General features: G+C 47.2%; 1 protein-coding gene and 1 pseudogene across 1 annotated transcript in view; one reads left to right on the top strand and one right to left on the bottom strand.

Moving 5' to 3' along the window:
- Positions 1-25,179, bottom strand: part of ASIC2 (acid sensing (proton gated) ion channel 2) — an 845,339-nt gene that overhangs the window by 395,573 nt on the left and 424,587 nt on the right. The gene's annotated exons all lie outside the window — the stretch shown is intronic.
- Positions 1-25,179, top strand: part of LOC102263346 — a 98,948-nt pseudogene that overhangs the window by 71,348 nt on the left and 2,421 nt on the right.

Raw genomic sequence — 25,179 nt, 5'->3', positions numbered from 1 at the left:
ACTTCTAAATAAAGGGGGCTTGGGGGTCCCAGAACACCGCCTCAAATCAAAGTGATCGCATGGCTGACAAACCAGTTGCCACATAAACAGGAAGTGTAGCTCACTCTATTGCAGCATCCAAACTGGAAAAGAGCCCAGAGAACTGCTAGGTCTGCCCACCCACCAATTACAGATGGGGAGAGTGAGGCTCAGAGAGGAATGGGCACTCACCTGAGCAGAGCCAGCAGGTAATAACAGACCAGGAAGAGATCCTTGTAGAAGCGCAGGGCATTGCTGCAAAGTGCATTACCTGCAGCCAGGGGAGACTGCATTGTCAAGACTTCCTCTTTGTCAGGACTTTGGAGCTTATTGTCCCCCTGAAAAGCATCATGGGAAAGGGTGAGCATCCTTACAGGATTGCCCAGGACTGCTTTCAATGAGGGAGAAAGAATACAAAGGTAGCTGGGCCCCAAAGCATAGCACATGCTGGGCCCGGGACCTCCAGACTCTACCTAGCTCCCGAGACTCTAATGCAAATACTGCTTCCCCAAGTAGCCCTTTCTCCAGCACACATGCCCACGCACTGCATGTCCAGGTGCTGAACCCGGGCACTCTGCTCCAGACATCCGGGCCTCACCCTGGTTCCTGGATCCTTCACTTGGTCATGTATTGTTAAGACCCACTGGGCCAGGACATTAGGGCTTGAATCTAGGCTCTGCCCCTAACTACTGTGACCTTGGATAAGTGCCTTTATCTCTCTCAGTCTGTTTCCTCATCAGTGTCATGAGAACAATCATAGTTTCTATGTCATAGGGTTCTTGCGGAGACTAAATGAGACCAATGAATGCAAAATGTTTAACTCAATCACAATTATATACAAAATAGTTCATTCATTTTGCTCTGTGAAGATGATTGAAAATTAATGGGAAGCAAAAGCCCATTCAAATCAATCAATCCCCCTTGTGTGCCAGGGACTGTGCTCAGCCTCCCAGGCATCTTTGGGACTCTTGCTCAAAATAACTTTCCCCCAGCACTCTCTCCCTTTCCGGAAAGTTTCTGAGTGAGATGGATAGTGTAAGCAGAGGCACTGAAGGCTTGAATGAGCAGACTGTAAATGGTTCAGGCCGCATCTCCCTGAAGTCCTGATTTCAACATTGTTTTCATCAGAATGATGGTTTCGGCCACAAGCCATCGATTGGCCTATACAATTCTGTCATTCCAATAACAGATTAATTCCTCAGTAATGAAGCTGCCCGTGACCCCTACGAGCATGCAAGCTCCCATCACTGAGCATTTACTCCTGGACAAGTTCTCCAAGCACTTTACACATGTTTCTCAGTTCTCCCCCACAAAACCCCATGCAGCAGGCCTCTGTGTATGGGGAACGTGGGGTCAGTTCAGAGAGGTTAAATAAGCTACGCAGGCCACAGCTAGCAAGAGGGGGAGCTGGGATTTGAACTCAGGTCTTTTTCAATCTTTCAGCCACTTTTTAAAAAATGAGGTTTACTGAGGTATAAACTCACATGCAATAAAATTTATACTTTTAAAGCAGACAGTTCAGTAAGTTTTGACAAATAAACGTCTAATCACTGTTGCACACCTGAAACTAATATGTCTAATTGAAAAAATAAAAAATTCTTTAAAAATTAAAAGGAAAAGTTTTGACACATGTATAGTTGTTTAACTACCATATAATCTTTTTTCCCAAAATTTGAGTTCCTGCCGTGCTCTATTTTTTAATGTCCCCCCACCCCCAAATCCTTGTCACAGACAACAGAAACATCTGCTCCATCTTCAACTCCTCCCTCCTCCCAACCACATCCTATCAATGATTCTCTCCTCCTTACCCACTCCTGTCTTTTTCATTCCACATCCTCTTCTCTCTCCCTTAACCTATTGCAAAAGCCTCCTTACTTAACTACTTGCCTTCTAGCAATTTTTTCTCCTTCAATTCTATTCATTACCCCTATTGTGATCTTTCTACTTCACAAATCTGAAATAGGCCTTCCCAAAACTCTTCCCTGGATCCCCATTATTTAAAGAATAAACTCTTTAGCTTGACATTCAGCTTCTCCCATATTCGGCGCCCTATCTATTGGCTCAGTATTATCTTCATCACATTCCACTCCGGGCACATCTGACTGGTGTTTTCCAAAAGTGCCTTGGACTTGTCCCCCTAGGTCCCCCGTGGTCGGCAAACTGCGGCTCACGAGCCACATGCGGCTCTTTGGCCCCTTGAGTGTGGTTCTTCCTAAACCTTGGGAGTACCCTAATTAAGTTAATAACAATGTACCTACCTATATAGTTTAAGTTTTAAAAATTTGGCTCTCAAAAGAAATTTCAATCGTTGTACTGTTGATATTTGGCTCTGTTGACTAGTGAATTTGCCGACCACTGCCCTAGGACTTTCCTCCTCTGAGATCCTGCATATGATTTTTCTACAAAATCTTTCTCCTCTTACTCCTACTGAAGACTCTTCATAGGAGTGGAGCATCATGCTCATTTGGCCATACGGTGCATTTATGGGTAAAGTTTTCTCTTCTTTCTGTGTTGTCTATAATGAGTTCATATGCATGTGTATATATACACATATGTACAATGTATGTATATATACATATACACACATGAATAGACATACACAGACAAGGACATATGTACACTCCCCCTATTCATTCTGAATTGTCACATCCTCTAAGGCAGTGGTTCTCAACCTGTGGGTCGTGACCCCTTTGGGGGTCGAACGACCCTTTCACAGGGGTCGCCTAAGACCATCAGAAAACACATATATAATTACACTAGAGGCCCGATGCACGAAATTCGTGCAAGGGGCTTGGCCCTTGCAGCCGCGGTGGCTGCCCTTGTAGCCTCGGTTTCCTCTGGAAGGTCATTTGGCTATCTGGTCTAATTAGCATATTAGCCCTTTTTTCCCAAAATTTGAGCCCTGTCAGAGAGCTACACCCACCTCTGACTATTAAATGAACAAGAAATACACTTATATTGTGTTTGAGAGTTTATAGATTTTGTGAGTCTATGTATATTGAAGCAGGTTCATCTATTCTTAAAAGCATCATTCTAAATATTCATGGGGCAGGGCCCAAACCCATTGTTTGGCTGCTCTCCCTCGTCTGGACCCAACTTTGGAATCAGGTATCTTATCTGATCACAACTGTGCCATTGCTCAGTTTTTATTATTATAGATATTGTTTTTGTGATTAATCACTATGCTTTAATTATGTTCAATTGTAACAATGAAAATACATCCTGCATATCAGATATTTACATTATGATTCATAACAGTAGCAAAATTACAGTTATGAAATAGCAACGAAAATAATTGTATGGTTGGGGGTCACCACAACATGAGGAACTGTATTAAAGGGTCAAGGCATTAGGAAGGTTGCGAACCACTGCTCTAAGGTATCTTCTTTGTGCTCTTTGATCAGCATCCTTCCTCCTTTATGTTTTCTCATCACCAGCTGTACCTTCACTTGTACTATCTCTCACTGTAAATGGATATACAAGGGCTACACAGGCCTATTTCAAGAATCAAAAATTCAATTACATGGTCTGAAAGTGCTGGCATTTTGGAGACATCTGAGTGTAATAATCAGACCTAGAATCGGCACCAGGCGATCCGGGGTCAAGCTGCGGCTCTGTCACTTACTACCTTGGCGAGGTGTGTGGCCGCTCTGACTTCAGTTTCCTGATGGTCCTGAGGCAAGGTGAGCCCCGGGCACTTGATAGAAGCCCCTTCTTCAGCAGAGAAGGATGCTGGGGAAACCTGCTTCTTGCTTTCCTGGGTTCCTTGACAATTCTGCCAGCTCCTTTCCTCCTCAGGCCCCTGGTTCATGCTTTGTGGCATGAAAAATTCTTTTCTTTTGTTCCACATTGTGTACTTATAGTGGGGAGGATGCTAGCCGGCATGGGTCCTCATGCCCAGCCCTCTTTACAGCTCAGTGTGCCCATGTGACTAGTTCTTACTGAGGCAGTGCTGGTGGGAGGGATGCGTGCCACACTGCAGTCAAGGCTCTGAATCTTCAGGTGCCTCATCCATACTCTCTTTTTTCTTTTGCTGGATGCAGATGGCAACCAGGTCCTAGACCAGGGGTTCTCAAATTCATGCGTGCATCGGAACCCACTGGACAGCTGGTTAAAACACAGTTTGCTGGTCTCCTCACCCAGCATTTCTGATCCAGTAGGCCCTGAGAAGAGTGTTTCTAACAAGTGCAAGGCGTTTCTAACAAGTCCCCGGGTGAGAAGCCGATGCTGTTGGCATGGGGACCACACTTTCAGATGCGCTGTCCTAGACGATGGCAGAGCTGCAACATGGAAAGAGTCCGGGGATCTAAGTGACCTTGGAGAATGGACAGAGCAGCCCTGTCAGAGAGCTACACCCACCTCTGACTATTAAATGAACAAGAAATACACTTATATTGTGTTTGAGAGTTTATAGATTTTGTGAGTCTATGTATATTGAAGCAGGTTCATCTATTCTTAAAAGCATCATTCTAAATATTCATGGGGCAGGGCCCAAACCCATTGTTTGGCTGCTGTCCATCTCTCTCCCTCGTCTGGACCCAACTTTGGAATCAGGTATCTTATCTGATCACAACTGTGCCATTGCTCAGAGAACGAGAGTCCCATCTTCTACAAGCCTTCCTGCTCCCTGGCACCTAATGTATGGACAGTCACACCATCCTGCAGAAACCTAGAGTTCCCTCCCTCCCTCCCACTGGACTTAGTAATAAGAGCTTCTGGCCTTGGCTTGGCTGGAGCAGCTCATCCCTTCAGTCCTAATTAATTATCTCTGGTTGCTGCCCTAGGCAGCTTCTGACCATCTCCCTCCTGTGTTTGGGGACCCCTGCCTCCTTGTAGTAGGGACACAATTTGAGAGCAGGCGCTCATCCACTGTGCACTAGATTTTTCAGTCCTCAGAACAGCTCCTTGCACAGAGCAGGTGCTCAATGCCTAACATCGAAGCCACAGTGACCAATTTTGAGGAAGAGGTAGGGACAAGATGCAGAGTAAGGAATGACAGGTGGCAGGGGGGTGCAATCTACCCGGTCAGTGTTCACAGCCAAGAATAAAATGCAGGGCAAGCATTTCCCCAGCCAAGTTCGTGGAGACCTGTCTTGTTAGAATGCATTCTCTCAGATATAACAGGGCAATTGTGTGATAATTGTATATAAAAAAGTACAGCCAGTATTAAGAGATCACTAGTTCAATAATCATGTGAAAGCTCAAAGCAGGATTCATGCCATTAACTCAAATTACATGAGCTGTAAGTCTGATATTGCTTTCTTTTTAACCAGCACATCAAGGAAAACGGGGGCTTTCATTAGACTGTGAAAAGGATTTAATTAGCATGGAATATTTCACATGAAGACAACCTATGACAAAATAATTAAAATAAAGTTTGAAATGCACATTAGGTATGTAAATGTGGTACTCGAATCCTTCCACAACCACATCAAAATTACAACTAAACTACAGAACAACCATCATTCAGAACTGCCTGAAGTCTAGCTGAATGGAAATCCTACAACTAGGGAAATAAAGAAGAAGCCACATTGAGAGTGGTAGGAGGGGCAGAGATGCAGTACGTTCTGATCCCACACACAGATGTGGTAGATAAATATCGTGTGATATCTCAGCTGCAGAGGTTCTCCTCCCACCCTGAGGATTGAGGGGTTCCAGCCCCATACCAGAACCCTCAGCCCAGGGTTGCAGTGCCAAGAAGAGAACATCCCATAACTTCTCACTGTAAAACCAGTGGGGATTGTGGCTGAGCAATACAGAGGGCAGCTGGAGTCCCAGGCAGTTCCTCTTCAATAGCTACACACAGACTCACTGCCTCTGAGCTCCAACACGGGGGTAGCAGTTTGGAAGGCACCAGAGACATATGGGGAGGAACTAAATTGTCTGGCATCAGGATGAGAACTAAGGGGCAGCTTTCTCTCAGAAGGAAGGACTGGCAGAGGCCATTGTTCCTTTTCTGAGACTCCTTCCCCCCACACAGAGAGCTGGAGGGTGGGTGCCATATCTAAGTCTCCATCAACCTGGCTTACACTGTTCACCTCAGCCTAATGATTTCCTGAGACTCAGCCCCATCCAACTTGCAGGCCCACCCAAGCTATTTCCAGTGGCTTTTCCATACAAATGGCCTCTCTTGCCTCAAGCTTTGGACTTTCCTCAAATCTCTCAAATAAGCAGCATTTGGCCTCTGCATGACCTGTACCTCTTGCTAAGTGGCCCCAGGCCCAGCACTAGCAGCAGCCACCCTTGGCTCACAGCTTAGCCTCTCCTGGGAACCTCCAAGCCCAGCACAAGTAGCAGCCATCTACAGATCACTCTGTAGATCATGCTGGGCAGCCATGAGCAGAACACAGGCTGACCCTGTACCTTGTGGGAGGTTCCAGAGCCAATGTATCCAGTGGACAGCTTCAGACCACATCAATTACAATGCTCCCATCTCTACAAGTGACACACTCAGGGCAGACTTGGTGAGCACCAAAGCCCCACTGAAGTAAGTCCTGCTCTGTGGGGTCAGTTCCTGCACAGCAGCTCCTCTGCTATAGTCACAGCTGGTCCTTGCAGTCAATGGGAATGGGGTCAATCCCTCTCAGTGATGCCAACAGCAATCAAGGTTCAACTACAACAGGACAGCACACAGCCCTCATGGGGGCACACCTGGCGCACCCAGCTTGGGTGACAGGGGAGACTGCCACTGGGCCCTCCAGACACCTACTATACAAAACCACTCTACCAAGTCCAGGAGATGTAGCACTTCTACCTAATACATAGAAGGAAACACATGGAGACAAAGAAACAGATCCCAAATGAAAGAACAGGAGAACTCTCCAGAAAAAGAACTAAATGAAATGGAACTAAAAGCAAACTACCAGATACAGAGTTCAAAACACTGATTATATAGATGCTCAAGGAACTTAGTGAGAACTTCAACAGCATGAAAAATTACATAGAAACCATAAAAAAAGAACCAGTCAGAAATGAAGGATACACTAACTGAAATGAAGAATTTAAGGGAATTGACAGTAGAGTAGATGAAGCCAAGAATCAAATCAGGGATTTGGAATATAAGAGAGAAAAATATACTCAATCAGAATGGCAAAAAGAAAAAAGAATTCAAAAATATGAAGATAGTGTAAGGAGCTTCTGGGACAACTTCAAGCATACCAACATTTGTATCATGGGGGTGCCAGAAGGAGAAGAGAGAGAGCATGGAATTGAAAACCTATTTGAAAAAATACTGACTGAAAACTTCCCTAACCTGGTGAAGAAAACAGACATAGGAGCTCAGGAAGTACAGAGAGTCCCAAACAAGATGAACCTGAAGAGGCCCACACTAAGACACATCATAATGAAAATGCAAAAGGTTAAAGACAAAGAGAGGATCTCAAAAGCAGCAAGAGAAAAGCAGTTAGTTACAGACAAGGGAACTTCCATTAAGACTGTCAGCTGATTTCTCAGAAACTTTGCAGGCCAGAAGGCAGTGGCAAAAAATATTCAAAGTGATGAAAGGCAAGGACCTACCAAGATTACCCAGCAACACTATCACTTAGAATTGAAGGGCATATAAAGAGCTTCCCAAACGAGAAAAAGCTGAAGGAGTTCATCACCACAAAACCGTAATACATGAAATGTTAAAGGTCTTCTTCAAGAAGAAGAAAAAACAACATTAAAATTACGAACAATAAAATGGCAATAAATACATATCAACAATTAAATCTAAAAAAAGAATAAACAAATAAGCAGAATAGATACAGACTCATAAATATACAGAGAATACTTTTATGGTTGTTAGATGGGAGGAGAATGGTAGACGGGTGACAATGGTAAAGGAGTTAAGTACAAATTGGTTGTTTCAGAATAGTCATAGGATATAAAGTATAGCAAAGGGAATACAGTTCATAATATTCTAATAACTATGTGTGGTGTCAGATGGGTACGAGATTTATTGGGATAATCACTTAGTAAGTTGTTATATAATGTCTAATCACTGGGTTGTACACCTGAAACTAATATAATATTGTATGTCAACTGTAATTGAAAATTTAAAAATGATTACAAAAATAAGAAATGAACATTAATTGGTTACCAATTATCATGCTTTGTTCCTCCTTAAGGGATAAAGATGCTCAGGAAGAGACATTGCTCTCTGCAGAAGCACATCTCCCTGCTCATTTGGCTCAGTATTTAATTAGAAGGAAGGACAAAGTCCATCACTCTGCGATTCTAGTAAACTGGAGTGGAAATCAGAGGGAGCAAGTGAGGCTATCACTGCACACTGGGCTTGCAGGATAGTGGGGGGAGCACTAGACTTGGAGTCTATAGGCCTGGCACTCCTCTCCAGCTCTACTCTCATTTCACTCTGTGCATTTCCCCTGATTACACTGCTAATGACTCCCCTTACCATTACAAATCTCCAAATCCTTGCTAGGTGATAAGTTATAGTCAGGCCCTTGACTATCTTCCCAAGATTCTCAACCTTGCCCAATCCACTCCAGCCGTGCTGAACTTCCTGCTGTCCCTTGAACAAATTAAGTCTGTAATCACCCCAGGATCTTTGCACTTGCCATTCCCTTAGCCTGAAATCTCTTTCCCTGAATCTTCATATAGGGCTTCTTCCCATCACTCACATCTCAGTTTACATGACTCCTCAGAGGCCTTCCCTGACCACCCAATCTAGAGGGCTAATATGTCTGACATGGATGTGGCAGGACTAGTCAGGGTGGACAATTGCAGTAAAGTGAAAGGACCCTCACAGTTTACACCCACACTGAAATACTTCTTACTCACAGCTTGGGACAGGTAGCAGCTGTATTAAAGCTCTAGTGCAGGGATGGCGAACCTATGACACGCGTGTCAGAGGTGACACGCGAACTCATTTTTTTTGGTTGATTTTTCTTTGTTAAATGGCATTTAAATATATAAAATAAATATCAAAAATATAAATCTTTGTTTTACTATGGTCGCAAATATCAAAAAATTTCTATATGTGACACGGCAACAGAGTTAAGTTAGGGTTTTTCAAAATGCTGACACACCGAGCTCAAAAGATTCGCCATCACTGCTCTAGTGCATCCTAATTAAATAGCAAAGACTCTAGAGCCAGACAGCCTGGTTGGGTCCTGGCCATATCCCCTACTGGCTACTACTGGGTGTTGGTTTCCTCATCTAGAGATGGGAGACACTGCATCCCTCATAACCTAGTGGAGATGAGGTGAGGGGAGAATATTAGCAAGTGCTGTGAGCCCAGAGAGAAGGAGGCAATAACTTCTGGGTGAGGGGATTAAGGTTTACTAGAGGAAGTACATTTGAAGTGGGCCTCAAAGGATGACTAGAAGTTCAATAGGCAGAAAAAGCTATGGTGAGGATGGGGGTGTAGGTAGTAGAGAAAATGATGGTGGTGATGAGGGAAGGGGGTTACATTTTAGGCAGGGAACAGCATGTGTGAAGCCTCTGGCGGCCTGTGAACTGGAGCACAACAAGACCATTAAAAGATAGCTTAAAGCTCTCGATGAGTTTAATGCAAGGCTAAGGAATTTGGGCTTCATTCTATGCAGAAGGATTTCTTAATATTTTTAGATGATATTTTTATATGTAGAAAAAGAAACACTATTTATCTTAAGCTCAGTGCAGAAAACTTGAATACCAAGAAAATGCAAAGGGAAAACAATCCATGTGTACACCCACAACACAAAATAATTACTGTTAACATTTGTTCATGTGTCTTTTCAGCACTTTGTGTGACAAGTATGTATGCTAGTCTAGCTTTATAAAAATGCCATCAAAGGGTGATTTTTAACAGGACACTATCACAATCAGGCTTACATTCTGGAAAGGTCCCTGTGGCTGCCACAGGGAGGTGGCCTGGCAGAGGCTGCAACCTGAGGTCAGGATGCCGTTGGGCCACGCTCTGATCCAGGGAACATGAAGAGGACCTGGGCCAGGGCAGTGCCCGTGGGGCTGTGGAGAACGGGATGGACCCCTTCCCAGGCAGAAATGCCCCAAGAGAGAAAATTGCTACCATAGTGACGTCGAAACTGAGGTCCATGACTTCATCGATGACCAGTCAATGACGGCTACGATTCTCTTCTGCAGGCCCCTGGCCCACTTCCTCATCACTCACACAGTGCGGTCCTTCATCTTGGAAAATGCTCTTCTCCTTGATAACAATTAGATTACAGACCTCATCTCCTGGCACCTCCAGATCCCCCGCCCGCCCCCCCTCCACCCCGCAAAACTCAATCGCACCCCTTTCAGAACTTTGTGGACATGTGCAGACTGTTGGCCTGAGATGTCACAGCCATCGGAACCCCTTTGATGTATAAAGCAGACACTGTCCTCACAAGAAAGCTTCAAGGCTATCTCGACTTTGGTCTCTCCATCCTCAGCCACAGAGAAGACAGCCATCGTTGCCTTCCCTCCCCCGCCCCTCCTATCACCAGCGGCCTCTGCCGCCGCCACCAAGCTGTGCACAGAAAATGAAGGTTATCGCAGAGGAGCCCCAGGCTGGTCTGAGAAATGAGATGTACTGTGGCGATGGTGGAAGATGGAGAGACCGGATAATTGAGGTCTAAGCACAAGGCTCTGCAGACAGCCGGGATGGGACTCACAGCGTGGACCACATTAAAATCCCATCACCCTCCGCTTCCCCACGGCCGCACTTCAAGTGCTATTTCCCAAGCAGTGTTTTCTGGAGAGTTAACAACTCTGGAGGGGCCCCGGGAGGGAAGAGGCCTCCACCAAATAGCTTTTCTCTTCCCAGAGGAAATGAGAGATGGTTTGCCTTGTAACCCAATTTCAAAGCCTATGATTACACAGCATCGAGAAGGTCTGCCTCCCGCCGGGCTGCGCAGGGGCTGGGCCTGCTGACGGAGCTGAGAGATCAGTGGGCCATTGCTGGGTCAGGGAGGATGATCAAGAGGATGGGGTCAGCACCATCTCCTCTCAGTGACCTTCCAGCAAAGGCCTTTCGCCAACTTGGGTGTTTTGCTCTGATTTTCTTCCATGAAACCGAGAACTGGGAGGTGACATGGTAGCAGGGGCCTGCTGTCCACCAGCCCTGGGTCCAGGCCCAGTTTGGGCACTCTCCTACCCACCACCTGGCCTGCAGTTTCCCCTTCTGGAAAGGAAGGACTGTGCCTGCTGGAGGCGGAAGGGAAGCAGTGTGTGCAGAGCACCTGGTACACATGTAGGCCTCAGCAGATTGAGTTCTATTCTCCTCTTGTCCATCATGGGTCCCGAGAACATTGTTCAGCCGAAGATCAACCAGTGTGGTTTGTTCCCTTTTTAAGGTAATCATTTTAGGGCAGGGACGTGACAGAAGTCATCTAGCGAGTTCTTGACAAGGCTGGGAGCTAGGTGGCCAGAGGAATGCCCTGGCAGGTGCCCACTGTAAGGCGGGCATGGTGTTGACTGTAGAAATGCTGCCCCGGGAAGGGCTGCCGGGCACCCTCAGACTGCCGAGAGCTGGGAGGGGAGATGCATTAGCCAGGTGTCTCTTCTGCCTCCACAGCCTGTGTCCTGGGCCCACTGGACAACATCTCCCACAGAGGGCGCTAAGAGCAGGGGCATTCAAGTCACCTGCTCTTTGGGGTTTGTGGCTGCTCAGGAGAGACACTCCAAGAGCTCTTGCAACCCCGCCCTACCCCGGAGGGGCAGAGGTCACGGTGGAATCGGGGCTCTGTCAGGGGAACACCAAATCCACGCAATAGAGGCTCTGCATATGACCGGTAGGGCAGGGGCCTGGGTGCAGACCTCACTAAGCTGGCATAGAGCAGGTGGTAATTGAGTATGTACTGGTAGCTTATCTGTGGCTCTAGAATAAGAAGTCATAAAAATAATCACCAATGAAACCTTTCCTGCTTCAGAGCCTTCAGAGGCCCCAAACAACAATGTTAGCACTTAGTGAGGGGTAAGCCTACCATGGAGGACCTGCAAAAGGAGGTGGGAGGGACTGCTTCAGAGCTCTTGACCTCCTCACCCCTGATAAAGGAGATTTGGGGGAGAGAGATCCTTTAATACCACCGAACATTTATTTATTGAGCTCCTTCCACATACCAGACATGGTTTTCTGTATTTTGTATACTTAACCCAATGAACTCTCATAAGATTATGAAGTAGTAGATTAGTATTAGTGTTAGTGTTAGTGTTAGTGTTAGTGTTAGTGTTAGTATTAGCATTAGTATTATTCCTATTTTGGTGGTGGAGAAAGCTAAGCTAACAGAGATAAAAGAACTCATGCTCAGGCCTCAGACGTACTTGTGAGGCATAAATGAGTGTCGGAATCACCCTGGAGAGGGAGAAGGACCCACGGAAGGGTTCTGTTTGCTGTTCGCAAGAAGCAGGTGGGAGTGAGTCCTCCTGGCACGTTTCCTGCAATTGAATTCTCTTTTCAAGCACAATGTGAGCATCCAGCAGCACAGAGCTACCCAGTAATAGAGATCTTGGGCAGCAGGGCTGTCGGGCAGTAAGGGCTTCGGGGGGGTGATCGGGGTGGCTGCGAAGACCCAATGCATGACCGCAATGACCATGCCTGAGGAGGCACTTCCCAAATTGGAGGCTGATGCTTTCAACTGCCTTGAAGAGTTTCCTACGGGTGGAACTGTGCTGTTTCGAAAGTGGTTATAGCTGGAGGCAGTATTATTTGGTTGAGTGTGTTTCCACACAAGGATGGTATGGTCTCCATTCTAAGTGAGTTTACAGTTTAAGGAAAGGGTAGCATGGGGAAAGAGTTATGAAATAAAATAGTAATTAGCATGAATATGTGTGCATGTGCCTCTGTGTGTGCATATGGGTGTGTGTGTGTGTGTGTGTGTGTGAGTGTGTGTGTGTGTGTGTGTGCGTTAGGGAGCGATTGAAAGGAGTGACTATGGAAGGCTGGGCTGTTATACAACGAATTTATCCACCTTGTAGATAAGATACATTTAGGGGAGATGACATTCCAACAAGTGGGAACAGCGTATGGAAAGACGTGAAATGGCCCTGGGTTGCTAATTTGAACACCTTCAACCTAAGACATGGAACTGTGGACAAAAGGGGCCACATGCTAACCTGACAAGATCAGGGAAGGCCTGCATGGTGGTCTTGCAAACTTAAAGACCTACAGTAACCACAAAGGATGGTCTGAAATTAAACTTTAACTAAAAGCAGTTAGGGTGGGTAGTCATGTCCTAGGCCAGTATTTTCCCTGACAAGGTCTATTTTTACCTTAACTGAGCCTATTGCCTTTTTGTATCTAAGATAACATATTCCTGAGGCACAACCAAATGTGCCTGGGCTCCAGGACAGAGACCATAAATTCCTTCATTGTTATTGTTATCATGTTAATTGTTGACTGTCAACTATCCTGTACCCACTTAAGTAATGTGTCTATCATTTTACTTTTTATCCAATCCCAGACGTTTCCCTACTTTGCTTTCTCCCACCTCCCTAATCTATCACCAATGGATTTCCTGGAACCCACTTACGTCTCCTCCTTTGATGCACTGTATAAAAATAGGTGAAAACCTGCCATTCTCCAGAGCATTATCCCAACCCATTGAGATTCTGCTTCCCTGCAACTGTCGACAGTTTGGCTCAAATGAACTCACAAAAATTCTTTACAGGTTTGAAGGTTTTTATGTTAACAGAACTCTCCTGAAATCTGCATCGGGGATCATTTTCACGCGGATCCTCTATCCTCTGTGCTTTATGTGGAGGGAGTTGATGGGCAAAGAAGGTAGGATCTGAAAGGAAGGAATAAGCAACCTGGCTAAACACAGGAAATACCACCAGAAGGTATATCCCCCAACCCCAGGGAGGAGTCCATACCCGAGGCTGGCCAGGGACTGGGCTGGTGGAAAGTGAGGCTGAGTGATACTTCAGACCTAGCCTTACTGAGAAGTACCACCAATGGGACTTCTGAGACTGAAACACATCTGAAAGGCACTAGCAGGCGCTGACAGCCTTGAATGAAAGGGATGGAGCTTATTACTTGTCAGGTAGGGGCTGGGGGTTTTAAGTACTTTCTTATCCTGATGCTCTCAAAGACTCTTCGGACTACCTCTTAATCTCTCCATTTCTCAGATTATCAGGAAGAGGCAGATTTGAAGATCAAATCCAGGTCTTTCTGGCTCTAATGTCTGCTTCTAAGCTCTTCTAACTTCCTAAGACTTAAATTTCAAAATCCGCTGTGGATGTTGTTGAGGCTTATTTTTAGGCTTTAGTAGAGCCGGTCTAGAGTAATCTTTATGCTAGGGTCATGTTCAGAAAACGTTTTCATAAGGGCCAGACAGTAACTATTTTTAGGCTTGTTGGCAATATGGTCTTTGTAGCAAATAACCAACTCTGCCATTATAGTCTGAATGCACAGGAATGGGCACGAATGTGTTCCACTAAAACTCTATTTACTAACAGAGGTGGCCATGCTTTATACATTATTCTTGTGATTATAAATTGATTATTATAGGAGCCACTATTTGGGGACCCTGCTACAGGACATGGTTGTTACTCTAAGGCATGGCCTTTCTGATGTCCTTACTGGATCCCCAGGTGCTAAAAAGACGTCTACACTCTGGTTGGGCCAGAATTCCAACACCTCCCAGAACTCCTCGACCTCTAGCATTTCTGGTCCACTTTCACCCTTGTAACAGCGCCTTCTGGTAGGCCTTGCGCAGCCCTGCCCTATGCATGTGCAGCCCATTTCTCCTGCCACAGAGTTCTGGGGACCCCCTCTGCACAGCTCCCTCCTCTGTGACCACCTTCCTCACAGATCCCAGTCGCCTCAGCAGTTCCAAAACCTGGTCCCTGTCTGCCCAGGCCCACGGGAGCATCGTGCTCTATCTGGGCTCCGCCTCCCCGCTTCACAGGTAGGAAACTGTCCCCGGATAGAGACCTGGGGAATCTGATTTTCTGTTTCAGGGACCATGGTCTTGTGCTGTCCCTTTCCACTCCCAGACAGCAGTTTGCTTATAGACACAGTCCAGGTATGTAGTGACTTATGGCCGAGGGTGACTCTAGTGCCAGTTTTTCTATCATGGGCAAAAGCAGAAATCCCCACACTCACACCCGTCCTCTTCCATCTATTCTTCACCCTAGAGCCAAAATGCTCTTTCCCCTCTGATCATCCAGTCATCTTCAGTGCCTGCCCGTAGATGGCTCAGTGTTTCCTTATTGCTCTTAAGATAACATGTAAGGAACAGACTCTGTTTTGCCCACCAGTGAATTCCCAACACACAGCATGACACCTACCCTATAATAGGCTTGTAAATACATATTTTTCATCAAAGGCACGAATGTATGAGAAATGACATTTTGGGCAGAAAGAACAACATGAACAGAGGCAGGGAAGCATAAGACATAGCACGGGGAACAGTGAATTATTCAGTAAAATTCCAACTCAAGGTGTTGACTACAAATGACTCCATGGCTTCATGTGTAAAAAATATGACCATTAAAGATCATAGTACCAAAGGCCTGCAACCATTTCCTCAGCACGAAGCTCTTAAGATGGATAGGCCTGTCTAGACAAGGCAAAGCAAGCTTTCCTTGGCATCTGTGGTGGCTGTGTCCAACAGAAAGACAGATGGACATGTGTACAGGCAGAAGGAATCATCCATTTGCTAAAAATAAAACCCCAACCAGTTTCTCACAGAAATCTTAAAATCAGAGAAAACAGATCGATAGCAAGCACACCATTTGTGTAACGCTGACGTCCTCCCCACATCAGAGAACAGGAATCACCTTGGAGACCAAGTTCTTTCTCCGACAGGAGAGGAAGTGACTAAGGAAACTGCTACTCTGGAAGCAAGCAAGGCCCCAGAGGAATCGTGAGCTGATTAATGCATGTGATGACAAGTCTTAGATACAGAAAATTAGCATTTGTGATCGTCGGGTTTGGGCAGAAATATCCTAAAGACCATTTGGAAGGTAGAGTTCAAAGTTCAGTCTGTGGCATGAGGCTCCGGAAGGAGGAGCTCAGAGGGATCAGAAGTTCTCTAAGATGTGTTTTAACTGTATCCTAGCGAGCACTCTCAGGGTGAAAGAAGCAGTCGATATGACAGAGGATGGAGAGAGGCTGCCCCTAAGGAGGCCAGAAGGACAGGAGAAAGAGGCACATGCACTGAGTACCCTTGGATGGGGGTACTGCTCGGGGACTACATGAGTTATCCTGTGGTCTTCATAATAACTCTGTAAGGTAGATCCCATTATTTCTCTTTTAAAAATATATTTGATTGGTTTCAGAGAGGAAGGGAGAGGGAGAAAGAGAGATAGAAACATTAATGGTGAGAGAATAACTGATTGGCTGCCTCTTGCATGCCCCCTACTGGGGATCAAGCGAGCTGGCAACCCGGGCATGTGCATTGACTCGGGATCGAACTGAGACCTCCTGGTTCATAGGTCAATCCTCAACCACTGAGCCACACCAGTCAGGCTGGTCCTATGATTTCTATTTCAGAAGTGAAGAAACTGAGGCTTAAGTATCTGAAAATATCTGTCAGAAGTCAGCAGGATTGCAATTTGGACCCAGATTTGTCTAATTCCAAAGCCCACAGTCCTTCCCAAATACCAAATGGTGTCCTGATATGCAGTAGATGGCGCATTGGTGGGCAGGCAACATTTTCAGGGGCCAGGTATTTCTGCTTCCTGAGTCATAGGGTTTTGCCATGCCATGGACCAGAGGGAGTTTCATAATGATTGTATTGGTGTCAGATACCAGGTCAAATACTCATTTACTGATAAGAATCCTTTCCGTTTCCCTACTCTGAGGGACAACATTAGAATTTATGTATGTAGGTCATGGCCAAAGTCTAATTCTGGCTACACCAGGGGGTCCTGAAGGAACAGCACACGCCCATGCATGTGTGTGCATGCTCGGCGTCACACTTGGGTCTTAAAGAGGCGTTGGTCCAACATGGAACTGATAGCACTTGAAGGTGCTCACTGAGCTTAGCTCCTTACTGTGCAATGCAACATTTATACGATTCATTCCCACCTGCAGCAAGGCAGGCCCACTTCTCATGCTGGGGTTCTCAGTGAGGCCAAGAGTTTGCTTTCACCATCAGCTCTGGAAACAGAAGACCAGACAGAGCAAAATGTGGGAACTCAGGGACTGCTTCCATGGTCCACACGGTTTGGAGAGCCGCAGTTTGTAAGACATTGTCCTTACACGCCGGCGTTTTTATTCAGAAAGACATGGGGCGTCAGCTGGAACATATGTTGGTAGTTTGTGTGTTCATGCTGAGAGGAGAGAAGGCAGGAGCCGGGGAAAAACACGTGCAAACCTGGCAGGGAGCAGACACCCAGCAGGGATGGCTGGTTTCCTAGCAATCGATGACCAATTTCCCTCAGAGGATATTCCCAGGAGCAGAGCAGATATTTTACAAATAGAAGCTGGTCTTGGCTGTTATTGACTGTGTCCTACCCAGGGCTGTGCACCTCCTGCCTGCCCCCCACCGCGCCCCAGGAATATCTTAAAATCTTGGATTTGGGTTTGGATGTTCACCTTCCTGGGGCTCCTTTTAGTAGTTTGTTCCTGTTTTGTCAGAATCTTCGGGGTTTATCTCAGGGCAGCGGCACCAACCCAAGGTGATTTAAGGATTTCTCCCCCTGTGACTCAAGAGGGGCAGTTGCTATTCTCAGGAGAGTCAGCGGCATTCTCTGAGACCCAGGTCAAAGTTCACTCCTTTGTGAAACCCTCTCTCACTTGCCTGGGCCAAATGCCCTCCTATCTTCTTCCTCTGTGCTCCTAGTCTGACCTGCTCTAAGAGCACGTTTTTTTCTAGTAGCCATTCTTGTGCACATGCCCAGTGCAGACCTGGTATTATAACAGGTGCTCAGTGATGCTTGTGAAATGACTGAGTGAGAAGAGGGAGGCCCAGGGGTTTCCCGGCTTCCTTCTAGCTGCCCTCCCCATCCCTTGTCATTGACCCCACCTTCTCCTTCTGGAAGAAAGCTGACAGAAAGAGCACTGTGCAAGATGGCTGATGTCACTGCTGTGTTAGCATGGAAACATGGCTCTGTCCTGAAGGGCCATGCCCAGGAGAGGGCAAGGCAGGCCCTTGTGTGTTAGAGAGGGTCTTGCCTGAAAGGGGACATCATTCCTGGCACCAACTGCTTGGGGACCAGGAGCCTCTCAGACCAGAGCTGGAGTCTGTGAGCGTGTGTGTGTGTGTGTGTGTGTGTGTGTGTGTGTTTGTGGGGGACGGGGTGCCTATAGGAATGGGACTCTCCAAGCTCGGCCTCCAGGGGTTTGAAATACGAGGCCGCTTCTGGATGAGGTGGTATCATGTATCTGGAGTTAATCCAGAAGCTGGGAGGTAGGCATCAGGCAAGGGGGTGGGCTGGGTGGCTGCTTCTAGGGTGTGTGGACCCCCTGCTGAAAGCAAGGAGTAGCTGAGTCTCAGTGTTGCTCTCTTTGCTCATTCTCTGCCCTCCCTTAGGGTTCAGTCAACTGCCCTTCAGTACTGCAGCGCGTCCCAGCTGCTGGGAGGGAGAGCCACAGGCTTGGTGTGGCCAGCTCGGGCCGGTGGGCTCGAAGAAGAGCTGTCACAGGGAGGCAGCTCAAGGGGATGGTAACTCTGGAGCCAGATGGACCCACAGTTGCACAGCCAGCTGCCCCTCACACCTCGAAGCTTCCCTCCAAAGCTTAAACTCTCTGGGTTTGTGCTACTTAACATGATCAGGTTGCTCTGCTGCCCAGAGCTCGGACTTTCTGGGCAGTGGCAGGTAGTGATGCTCCCGCTAGCATTTCAGTATTTGCCCTTCATCAGGCATTTTACATACTTATCTGGGGCTCTAATCCACCCTGTGATACAGATACTGCTTTTCTCATCAATGGTAGATGAAACCGAGGCCTAGAAGGAAATGTCTGCTCACAGGACAACAGCGCATCAGAAGTGAGAATTCGATCCAGGCCTCCAAAATCCCAATCCTGGCTCCTTCTGTTTCCGGCATTTGAGTTTCCACAAAATGCATCACAGAGCTCTCCCCCGGGTCTGGCCTCCAGCGCATCCCTGGGGCACTTTTCACTAAGTGCAAAAGGCACGTTTTGACCTTCCCCTCCTCCTGTCTTTATCAGTCTGCTCTGAGTGAGTCCACCCAGACCCTCCAGGGTGTGCCCATGCTGAGTGAGAAAATGCTTAATCCTGTAGCCACAGCTCCCAACCAAAGAACCAGAGAGAAGCCGAACTTCAAAGGACCGAAGACCATCTGGCAGAACCCATCACTTTGACACTGGAAAACCAAGGCCAGGGAGAAAAGTGAGCTGTCCAAGGCTATACGTGGCGATCTAGATGGGTGGGGCGCTGGGCCCAGGCTCCCCGATCCTAGCCATCTGCCTCAGTTCTTGGATGCTGTAGCCAGGAGAAATCCAGGGCTTTCTTCCACTGACTCCATTTGGAGAGTGAAGCCCAGCGTGTGGCGGCAGACGGGCAGACCTAACCCTGGAACGTAATCTTCTTTAAGAGATTAGATGGCTCAGGTCCAAATCAAGGGTATTAGGCCTGACACTGCCTTACTTTGGAGAGCAGTGTTGCTCCAGCTCCCCGACAGGTGCGGCTGGGCTGATGCCGGTGCAGAAGCTGTGCAGTTGCGCTAAGATTAACTGGATAAAGGCACGGAGCTGCCGGACACAACACACGCTGCCTCGTCTCTGTCTGCCTTTTGCTCTCATTGTAAAGCCTGTGTCTCTATGGCCAAGCCAGCAATCCAATTAACTGAGATTTTTGAGCAAAGCCTCAGAATTGAAAAAATAAAACCTCTATTAGGAAGGTCTGTCCTGCCTCATTAATCCACTGGTCAGTTTTCGACGGCTTGGGTGGCGTTGATTTCTCCACCGTGTCCAGCGAGTTTTTAGAATGGTGATTTAAGGGGACCGAGCCCTCAATTTTAGAGATAAAGATCTCTGCCGGTGGTCCCTGGGTGGGCGGAAAGCCACAGAAAGTACACAATCCTGCTTGAATTAATCATCTTTGTTATTGGGCGTCTTTCTGCAAACAGGCATATCCAAGGGTAGAGAAGGGCATTGATGCCCCTGAGGAGCACTGCCTGCCATTTACACCTCGAGGTGCCAGCAAGCCACCCAGCGTCACCGCTTTACTTCCTGTGCCATATCTGTCTTCATGGCTTTGTCTCTGTTGTTTTCTGGGATGATCTTTAGAGGTGGAGGGGACACTCGTGGGCTTCCTTCCCAGCACCCACGCACGTCCCACCTTCCTTCCCAGAGAGCCCAGAACCTGTTCAGATATCCCTCCCTCCCCAGCAGAGCCGCCATTTCAGAGGAAGATGGCCCCACCCCTGGACTGATCTAAAGGCAATCTCATTTCCCTTGGCAATGGGAAGGGTCATGTGACCAGTTCTCGTTCAAGCAATCTTTTGGGAAATCTCTCCTCTTTTCTAAGAGTCACGGGAGAAGTTCCTCTTCTTCCCTGGATGTTGTAGACACCCAGAACTGCAGCAGCCATCCTGCTACCAGCATGAAGATGAAACCGGCGCTGAGGGTTGCTGACCCCTGAGCAGAGAGAACATAGGGTGTAGGCTCTTGGTGGAGCAGCGCATGCTGACTGTCACAACCCTGGGGCCCAGCTTCACTCTGGACTCCCTGTTCTGTGAACTCCCAAAGGCCCTTACTGTTGAAGCCAGTGCTGGCGGAGCTCTCTCGGAGCCAGGACCAGCTTCCCTGCCCTCCCGGCAGTGCCCGTGGGCATACTGAGGCCTTGCACACTCAGGGCCCGCCTCCTCTATGCCTGCTTCTGCAGGAGCCTCACTGGTTACACTAAAGGAGGAACTTGAAGTTGAGAGTACATGGGACTTTCCCAAGCTCAGCAAATACTTGGAAGAATTGAGACGATTGCTACTTTGCTTTTAATTTTAGGATTACTGTGTTTTCTGGCCATGTATGCAGTCCCAGACAGCCCTCGGGTGGTGGGTCCTCCTACTCCTACAGAAGGAACCGCCCCACACGGTCCCTGCTGGGGGCAGGAGGGCCAAGCAGCCAAGTTCTTGGCTGTGAACTTCTTTCTAGCCAGGCTGCATCTGATCGAATCAGACATGAACATGGGACTCAGGAGAGACCATCCTGGCTGCCCACTGGCCTATAAAGCATGGACTCTCTTAGCAGAGAAAACGTGAGTCAATCACATATCTTTTTGTCTGAAGAGTCTGAACTAAAGACACAGAACGAAGTCTTAGGTCAGTTGAATGACAGAGATATGCAGACCTGGGAGAGGGTGTGGGCAGTGGAGTCCTATTACTTGTTGAATTACAGCAGTCGTAATAGGAAAGTTTGCCAGCTCTTCTGAGCCACCTTGAACCCAAAGGTCTTTCTGCTCTAGGCTCAGCAACTCTATTTCCAGGATTCCCTTTGCCACCCCTTGCAGTAGCCTGCCACTGTCTGAGATGTCTTCCTGCAGCTGCCCACCCACTGCCTGGCACGATGCACAGAGCCCTTGAGATCTGTCTTGCCTTGCATCCCACCACTGTCTCCTAGGCACCCCTGAGCCTTCTCACTGAGTTGCCGCCACTCCCTTACATGTGCCATGTTCTTCTGCATCTTTCTGCCTTGCTTTGTCTTATTCCTTCTGCTTAGAATGTCCTCATTCTTCGTCCACCTGGCGAGATCATATTCATCTCCCAGAATCCTGGCAGATGTTTCCCATTTCCCTGGTATTTCTCTTGCATGAATTCATTCAAACACCAGATAGTGTCCGCTGTATGCACTGTGTCATTGCTCTGAAAAACAGCTGGGTGAGGAAAGAGGTGTGTGTGGCTATTTCAGCAGTGGCCCTCAGAGAAGCAGAGTGTGGATGTGGGAAGGGAGTGAGCTTGTGGAGCTCTGGGGGAAGAGTGGGTATAGCAGAGGGAACAGCAAAGCCAAGCCCCTGGGGTGGGAGTAAGTCTGGTGGGAGAGAGAAGAATGGCTGGAGTGTAGTGGATGAGGGTGAGAGCAGTGGTTAAAAGCTTGGCAGGGGTGGCCCAGCCGGAGTGGCTCAGTGGTTGAGTGTCAACCCATGAACCAGGAAGTCAACTGTTCGATTCCCAGTCAGGGCACATGCCCAAGTTTTGGGCTTCATCCCCAGTAGAGGGCATGCAGGAGGCAGTCGATCAATGATTCTCTCTCATCATTGATATTTCTCTCTCTGCCTCTCTCTTCCTCTCTGAAATCAATAAAAAATATTTTTTTAAAAAATGGGCAGGGGTAAAGTGGTATGAACTTAGTAGCCTCAGTGGCCCCTGCAAAAAGTTTGGATTTTGGTCTGAGCATGAAAGGAAACTCGGTGGGGGAGGAGTTGAGAGGAGGGGGTGCCGTGGTCTGATCTGCATTTTAGAGAGGTCAATCTGGCTGCTGGGTCATGAGAAGTTGAGTATGGAAGCAGCACTCCAGGCAGAGATGACAGTGGTGGGTGTGGAGGGGTGAGGAGCTCCAGGACTGGGATCTCCTTGACAGAAAGAGCCAACAGGTCTCCTGGATGGACTAGATGCGGGAGGGGAGGGTGAGGGAAAGAGTGGAATTAAATTTCAGATTGGGGCCGGAGCAATTTGGTGAATGGAGGCACCATTTAGCTAGATGGAAAGGAGTGGAGGAAATGAATGCATTTGAGGGTGGGTTTGGACCTAGTTCTTATCAACAGTATCGTTAGACTTTGTTATAAATCTCAGACTCCTTGAGGGGAGGGTCTATGCAATGTTTTGCCTGTATCGCCCTCATTCTGCTTAGCACAGGTTTTCACAAACAGTAGATACTTAGTCCATTGTTGACGAATGCTTTGATGTTAGTGTCTTTATTCTAAAAAATTACAAATGGTACCCAAATGACCTTTCTTTCATTAGATCACTTGATCACCACCAAGTGCTTCTTATTTTTGATGGCTTCAAATGATAGTGACCATCATCCTTTAGTCCCAAGTCTGTCTGACCTCCTCCCTTACCTATACCCTCCATCATTCCTTTCACAGTCAAACGAAAGTCAAATGGGTACCTGGGTGCATATCCATCCATCCATCCATCCATCCATCCATCCATCCATCCATTCGAGGGGGAAACCTCAAATTAATGACTCACTTGGGTAGGCTGGCTATTAGCATGTCATGGTTCAGGGAGGTGCTATGGTCTGTCCCACTGAGTTGTGCCCAAGTGGCCAATCAATCACCATGCAGATCAAGAGCATCCTCTGTGTATAAGCCCTAGCATTTGCCCCCACTTTGCAGCTTACAAAGCATTAGACTTGTGCAACCAACCTCTGAATTCACAGGGCAGATCTCTAGATATTGAATTTGCTATTTCACTTCAACTTTCTTAACTTGTAACCGAAGGTCTTAACTAAGACCGTTCCCTCACCTGAAGTGTCCTGCCCTTCTTTTTGGCCTTGGAAACTTCCACTTAACCTTCCAGAATAAGCTTAAATATGAAACAACACCTTCCCTGACCCACAGGCAGAGTGAATCCCTCACCCCTTCCTCCTCTGTGTTACCTGGGCCATGTGGATGCGCTTACCTTTTTAGTCATTGTGCTGTAATATGAATAGGAGATGCACAAGCACCAGTTTCCCCAATAGAGAGTATTCTCCTTGAGGGAAGGGAATGTTATCTCATTCACCTCAGGGTTCTAAGGCTTGATAGAGTCTCTTACACATAGATAGCAATCAATAAATGAATGACCATATGAATATTTTAAAACTTTAAGGTCATATTGTGGGGGACTGTGCATATTTTGCTAAGGAATATGGACTTCAGCGTGTAGGCAAAAAAAGAGCCCATAGAAGCTTGATTTATATCACAAAAGGCAGATGGCAGGCTCATTTCATAGAATTTATTTCCCTGAAAGCTGATGAGGTCTGATTAATGTCTTCCCTTGAAGGTCAGGTTACAGACTGTTCAACTCACTCTGTCTTTCTCTCTAACAAGGGGATGGTGTCAGTTACACATAGACTGTTTCTTTGTCCCATCCAGGGAACTTCAGGAAATTTCAACTCATCAAATTTTCACTGAGCATTTACTATGTGCCTGGCACTGTGCTCAATGCTGTGAGGAGGCAAGGCGGTTGGGAGCCCCCTTTGCCAAAACTCTGGAGGTGGGGCCTCCAAGGCTCGCAGAAGAGTGACATGCCTGGGTCTCCAGTCTTGCATCCTTCATCCCGTGCTGCTGTGATCTGCTCCCAGAGGAGCTGGAGCCTGGCTGGGATCGATGAGCTCCTGTCACCCTCATGACACTCTCTCCTAAACCATTTCACAACACTCAGGCGAGCCTGCAGGAAGGGGCCGATGGGATGTGCCCTGGGGAGTGGGGCAGTGGAGAGCAGCAGCCATGATGAATGAAGTGTCAGAGCTGCTCCCCAGAAGACTTAATTGACTTCCTCGGGCTCTTCCTTTGGCCACATATTCATCCAGTCATCCATCTACCCATGCATCTATCCACACATGCATTCATTCATGTACCCATTCAGATCTTTATCTTTAAAGTGCGTATCTGTGTGTATTCATAGATACATATTCATCCATCTATCCTTTCATCCACTGATTTATATCTTTGTTTAAGGCACATATATGCCTATCCTTATTGATACATATCCATCCATCCACCTATCCATTTATCTGCCCACCCATCTGTCCATCCATCCATCCATTTAAACATTTATCTTTAAAGCACATATCATTTCCTTACTCAAAAACCCAGAGGGTCTCTCATGTGGCACGACCTAGAAGCAAAGTTACTTATCTTAGCATTCACAAGTAGCCTTTATTTCCTGATCATCTAGATGGGCCCTCTCTTAGCCATTTGGGTCTGCTTGTCTTCCCCTGGCAAGCTGGATCTTGCCCTCTCTCCTTTTCTCCCATCCCATCTTCTCCCTTCCTCAGTGCCCTCTCCATCACTTCTATCCACTTCTGTTGGTTGCAGTCCAACTCTTCATTTATTCAAATCTCCACCTCCTCATGAGACTGTCCACTTGCTCCTTCACTAAGTGTTTATCACCCGAGTGATCCATCCCTTCTCTAAACTCCTAAAACTCTCAGTAGCTGACCCACCCTTTGGGTATCTGACTCTTGTGCCCTTTTATTGACCTTCTTCTAAATGTGGTCTTTCTCCCGAGAGGTCTGCCCTTACTCAGTGCTGCTGAAGACTAATTCCTTTGACGCTTTCCCACCTAGTCGTTGAGCCCATTAGGACTCAGAAAGAGGGGTCAGGAATGAGTCTTGGC

The sequence above is a fragment of the Myotis brandtii genome, unplaced genomic scaffold, assembly GCF_000412655.1.
Source record: "Myotis brandtii unplaced genomic scaffold, ASM41265v1 scaffold523, whole genome shotgun sequence".
NCBI lineage: Eukaryota > Metazoa > Chordata > Mammalia > Chiroptera > Vespertilionidae > Myotis > Myotis brandtii.
The sequence above is the reverse complement of the archived record's forward strand: the minus strand, read 5'-3'. Positions and strand labels throughout refer to the sequence as shown.